This window comes from Pelobates fuscus, chromosome 13 (genome assembly GCF_036172605.1).
Source record: "Pelobates fuscus isolate aPelFus1 chromosome 13, aPelFus1.pri, whole genome shotgun sequence".
In the NCBI taxonomy this organism is placed as follows: Eukaryota; Metazoa; Chordata; class Amphibia; order Anura; family Pelobatidae; genus Pelobates; species Pelobates fuscus.
In genome coordinates this window covers 49,661,036-49,667,035 of record NC_086329.1, presented here as the reverse complement: position 1 = coordinate 49,667,035, position 6,000 = coordinate 49,661,036, and the positions used below count along the sequence as shown (strand labels likewise).

The 6,000-nt window shown below is 43.2% G+C and overlaps 1 pseudogene; it reads left to right on the top strand.

The window, feature by feature from the left end:
* Positions 1 to 2,409: 2,409 nt before the first annotated feature.
* Positions 2,410 to 2,583, top strand: LOC134584155 (U2 spliceosomal RNA; annotated as a pseudogene).
* The last annotated feature ends 3,417 nt before the right edge of the window (positions 2,584 to 6,000 follow it).

The window sequence follows — 6,000 nt, the reverse complement described above, 5'->3', positions numbered from 1 at the left end:
TAGACACAAAGACATGGCATGGATGGCCATCCAGGGAGGCCTCCCCCTAAGGACATTCATGCATGCGAGGGGGCTGTGCAGATACAGACATTGTCCGCAGTGTGTTGTGGAGGAGGAAACTTCTCTACACCTCTTCTGGCAGTGTAAATTTGCACAGGCTTTGCTGGGAGCCCTGGAAAGAGAACTCAGAGACTCAGTTGAGAGACAGCATCTGTCATATCACTCTATCCTGTATGGACTATTTCCCGGAACGCACACAGTGGGGGCAATTGAGGACGCATGGCGCCTACTGTGCTGCGTGAAGGATGCCCTATGGTTCGCGAGGAATCGCTTGGTGTTGAGGAGGGAACAAGTCACTATCCGAGACTGCCGCAGGCTGGTCCACAGCCTGCTCAGAGACTATGACACCATAGATAACCTCGGCGAAGAAGAAGAGGACTGAGTCCAAGACCCCTCAGCCCCCCCCCCTCCGCCCCTTTCTTCTTCCAGAGACTTGACCCCAATCAACAAAACCCCTATTGGATAAAGAGTCGGAAAGCCCACCTCCCCTCCCCCTTTTATTTATTATTGTTGTTTTGGTGGGAAGGTATGGGTGCTTTTAATGTTTGTATGGTTGGCAGTTGGTACTTGGGCACTAATAAAGGTCTCAGCCCAAAGTGCCCAAAACTGACTGCTAGCAAGATATAAAGTATGTAAGAATGAAGGAGCCGGTTAAATTCCGGATAAAGACATGTCGGATTTTGAGACATATGATAGGCTGATTCAGAATAGCCTATTTACATATGCCCACGTGGGACTCGACACGCAGTATCAACACGGCTAAATCTGTTAAACATTGCCGTGCAACATCGGAACAGGCACTCCTGATCCACACATATAAAATGTAGCCATACAACTTGCTACAGTCTCCTGAGCCACTGTTAGGGCTAGCGAAGCAGTGCTCTTAATTTACTTTCGGCACATACTTTGCCTAATGGTCCCAGATAAACGTCAGAATACAGGGCAATGATTGGCTGGCTTAGTCCAGATCATTAGCATATGCCTAATAGTTATTTTGGCGCCAGATATCAGCTTTCTGATTGGACATTTCTGAAGTTATTGGGTTTAGACTACATACAAAAGGAGACTAGGAACAGTCTCCTATCAGCCCCTGACGAAGGTGCATCTAAGAAAGCACCGAAACGCGCGTCGGGCTCTATGGGCTCCTTTTTCATTTACTTTATTTCCACTTAGGACTATCTATCACCATGTGTAGGCAACCAACATTCTAAGTATGGTTCTACACATGGAGTCACTTTAATCTCTGTCTTTTCACCTCTCTCTTTGGTCACTACGTAACAGTCTATTGAGATTAAATTCCCACAGACTGGACTGGGGTCTACATTAGATATACTTGTAACCATTATTGATTGGGGTTACAGTTTACCTGGCACTAGACTTTGGGGGATATCCTAAACTCCCTGCTAAATGCTAGATCTATCTAATCAATATACCCAGGACAATAGCTACTCACTGCCCCATTTGCCGCACTGGTCAATGACTCATCTTTTCTACAGTGCTACTACTGTCTATACCAAGACCTTTACAGGACAAGAGCATTTAACCAGTCATACTGGCCACTGCATAAGAGTCTATATAGTGGAATTCCCACAGACTTAACTGGGGTATAAACCTGTATACACTGTAACCATTATTTGTTTGGTGTTACAGTTATCTAGCACTAGGGTTTCTTGGGGGGGATATATCGTATTCCCTCCTGAATACTAGATTCGTCTACCAACCTATACAGGATAGTAGCTATACAGTGTCCATATGCCGTGTTGGTTTATGACTCCCTTATCTACAGTGATAATAACTGTCTATACACAGACCTGTTTAGGACAAGAGCCTTAAACCATTCACATAGCATATAGGAACCATTGAGGTTCTTCGTAGTGACCTATTCCCGAGATATCATGTCAGCTATCTGACATACACTTACTCTATACACTCCTAACTCTGGACTTGACCTTTTGTTTTAGCCTAATAAAGTCAGTAGTCAGTCGTTATTTCAGAGTTGTATAGGTAATAGGGTTTATTAACCTTTATAGAGGTGAGCCATTAAGGCAAGTTTTCACGGATTTTTTCACTTTTTTACATATTTATTATTTAATTATCTCTATTATACTGTACATATCTATCGATTCATATCCAGTATATACTCAGCCAGTCTGGATTATTCCAGCTCTTTGAGTATTTTGTTTGTTTTCTAGTCAGTAGGGGTCATGCCCCAGGACACCACTGGAGTGTCCACCAAGGTGTTCGTCCACCAGTGAGACGGTTCCTACGTTCTGGACCCATCCTCACAGGTGGATTCAACTTTTTTGTTACACTAATGTTTTCAACTGTAAACTGTTTATTTCGAAATAAAGACTTTTTTGTTAAATCAAATCTGTTCTTATCAGTTTAATATCTGATACGTCCCCTATCTGGGGACCATATATTAAATGGATTTTTGGAACAGGGAGATGGAAGAAGAGCTTGCTCTGTCCACTCCACGCATTGACCTGGTATTGCAGTACCTCCAGGACCGGTGCACCTCCCTTATGCTGGTTAAAAAATAGATGGAACAAACAAACAAAAAACGAATGCAAAAGGGAAAAGAAAAAAAAGCAAGCCACTGGACTCTCACTTGGTGTGTGAGAACGAAGGCAAACTTGTTCTCCTTCCTTCCCTGCTTTTTTCTCTGTTCTGTCTAAGTGCGAGCTCTGCCTCCCCCTGTCTGCGGCATGGCATGCCTGAATGAAGCCTGGACGGAACGGACCAAAAACATTACATTCCTTGAATTATGGACACTTGTAGCAATGTTTGTTAACTGTTATTGTTTCGTTTGGATTGATCGCTAGTCTGATTGTTATTATCTATCATGTGCTGTGCACGATTCAATTCTGTTCACCTGATTGATCCCATGTATTTAATCATTGTTATCGTGTAAATCTGTGTAATCACTTCATGGAATAAAAGTGTCCAGTACATATCCATTGTGAAGAAGTCAGAGTATGTATTGCTGGCTGGCTGGCTGGCTGGCAGCGTGCATTATCAGTGTTGGAAAAGTGGGCGGGATTAATTATGCAAATTTGCTGCAGCCTGCAGCATGCTGGTCTTTGCAATGACAGCACAAACGTTTTGGAGGGAAATCTGAGCAACATCTAGGTTATCAATCAATTAAAGGTTTAATTAATTGCATTATTGAGTGATTGCGAGCAATCAGCAGGTGGTGCTTAATTGCTTGCTCTATCTACCCTACTTGCAGCTGAAGAGGAACAGACCAGGTGATCCAGCAACCTCGTTAGGCACCTTATCAGCGGTAGCAGCTGAGCTGGAGAGACAGAGGTGCAAGGTATGTCTGGAGGGGAGGGGAGGAATGGACAAGGTTAAGAAGGGGAGCTGGGTTTCAAGGGCTTAGAGGTTGTTTGCTGCTGTGGTGACTTTGTCTCTGTTGCTATTTGTAGCCAGCTTACACCTAGATGAGGAAAAGGCGGCACTGTGCCCAAGGCTCACCGCAAGCTGAACAAGCGCCAGCGAACGGCAGGTGAGTAGCTGGGCGCCCATTCTGGTTATCGCTTCTCGGCCTTTTGGCTAAGATCAAGTGTAACAGCTGGTCTGGTCAGGAGGTTCCGGTACCTGGTGACGCTAGTCCCTCGGCCTTCCGGCTGTGTCTTCCTAGGAGGACACAGTCCGGCTGCTGCTATTGGGGGGCGACCTTAGCCGGGTGCTGGAAACGAGAAGGGATCCCAGGATGGAGCGTGGAGCGCCAACCTACCCGAAGACTGTTCGGTTGTATGTTTCAGCGGAGAAGAGGATAAGCGTCGGCTTGTATACTGTTCAGAAGGAGATCATCGAAGGTTTGCTGAAAATTCCCAAGGAGTGGCTTTTTTGCGTGCAGGACTTCCAGACACGGGGTATGTTTGACATCACGGTGACGGAGCAGGTGCACTTGACAACAATAATGGAAAGGTACAAACAGAAAGAGCAGGACGTTCTTTTGGAAGGTATTACCTTTGTCCCTTATGTGTCTGTTTCCCGGATCCCGTTGTGTGTTCACATGTTTAACCCCTTCGTGTCAGATGAGGAAATAATGGTTTTTCTAAACAGGTACTGTTCTTTTGTGTCAAAACCTGTTAAACTTGTAAATAGTTATGATGTCTACAATGGTAAAAGGAAGTTTTTTGTGATTTTGAGACCGGATTGCACAGAGGTGAGTGGTGTGAGGCACCCCCCCCCCCAAAATTTTTCTATTGGGGGGAACAGGGGTTATTTATTTTACCCTGGACAACCAATGTACTGCAGGAATTGTTATCAATTTGGGCATTTGAGTAAAGATTGTGAAAAAGGTTTCTGCTGTAGGAACTGCTTTGGAGAGGGGCACACTGCTAGGGAATGCGCAGAACGTAGGAAGTGTGATTTATGCGGATCTGATAAGCATATGGCTAGAGTGTGTCCTGACCTGAAGCAAGATTCTGGGCAGGTAACTGAGGTTACTACTCCACAATCTGTAGAAATTGCCAGTACTTCCATAGGGGAAGGGAAAATAAGAACCCCGTTTATTCCAACATTCGGTACTCAACTAAGGTCAAGAGAAGAGCATGAGGAAAGGCATGCCAGAATTATGGCTGCTGACCGTGCTAAGAAAAAATTGAATGAGGAAGATGAGGCCACTGTAGCAATAGAAGAAATGGAGTGTGGGGAGATTCTTTCAGAAGTAGGGGAAGAATCTCAGAATGAGCAAGAATCTACTGAAGATGATTCTGCAAATTTTGTACCTGGGGCCAAAAGGAAGAAGAAGAGTCAGCATGTTCCTTCAGGGGATTTTCCGAAAGTTCTGATGGTAGCATCTCCTGAGGGTTTGTCAGGATCTGAGACCTCAGGGTGTGGATCTCCGATCTTTGACGCTTCGGCAGTGTCTCGGTTGGTAGACATTTCGGGGTTTAATTTAGACCCAGGAGACTCTGCTGGTTCGGATGTTGGGACGTGAGTGTGATGAGGTAATGTGTTGACCTCTGATTCATGGTTTCAATATTATCTTTAAATGTTCGGAGTATCAAATCAGCTGCTAAAAGAGCTGTTTTGTTTGATTATTTAAGAAAGTTAACATTTATTTTGATTTGTTTACAAGAATGTAATTTGAATGAAAAACCAAATCTTATAAAATGGGATTGCGGTCCAGCTTTTTATTCATTTGGTGTGGGGAAAAATATTGGGGTGGCGGTTTTGTTTAAAGGATGGGAATATGAAATTGTTAAGGTGATTGAGGTTGTGTCAGGTAGGGTTTTGATTGTTTTCTTTTTGTATAGGGGTATTATGTGTAGAGTGATAAATGTGTATGCACCGGTGGATAGGAAAGAAAGAGTGAATGTTTTTGAATGTTTGGAAGTGGTTTTGCCGGGGAGGGAGGTAACTTTTCTAATGGGGGATTTTAATTGTATAATTAGAAGGGAGGATAGAGTAGGGGTGGGAAATGAATATAAGTTAGATAGATCTGGGAGAATATTGAATAATTTGGTTAAGGAATTTGGGTTTATTGATACTGTTGAAGTCGCTGGGGATTCAGATCTTTTCACGTTTTATAGTGATAAGGGATCAGTTAAATCAAGAATTGATTATTGTTTTGTGTCACGAGGGGTACAATTAGATGGGTTAAGTTTACATAAAGTCACCTTTTCTGATCATGTTATGTTGGAGTGTAAGTTGAGTATGATTGGGGTAAAAGAGTTTGGTAAAGGCAGTTGGAAATTGAATGTTAGTTTATTGGATGAAGAGGAGGTGAAGAAAAAATATTGTAAAAGATTTGAAGAATGGAAAGAAAAGAAAATACGTTTTAAAAATGTGCTTGAATGGTGGGAATGGGTGAAGCAAAGGACAAAACGCTTTTTTATTTCACAAGGATATGAAAGGGCGAGTATGGAGAGAGATTGTCTTGATTTATGGCGCCAGAGAATTGATTATTTATTAAAGTTAAGA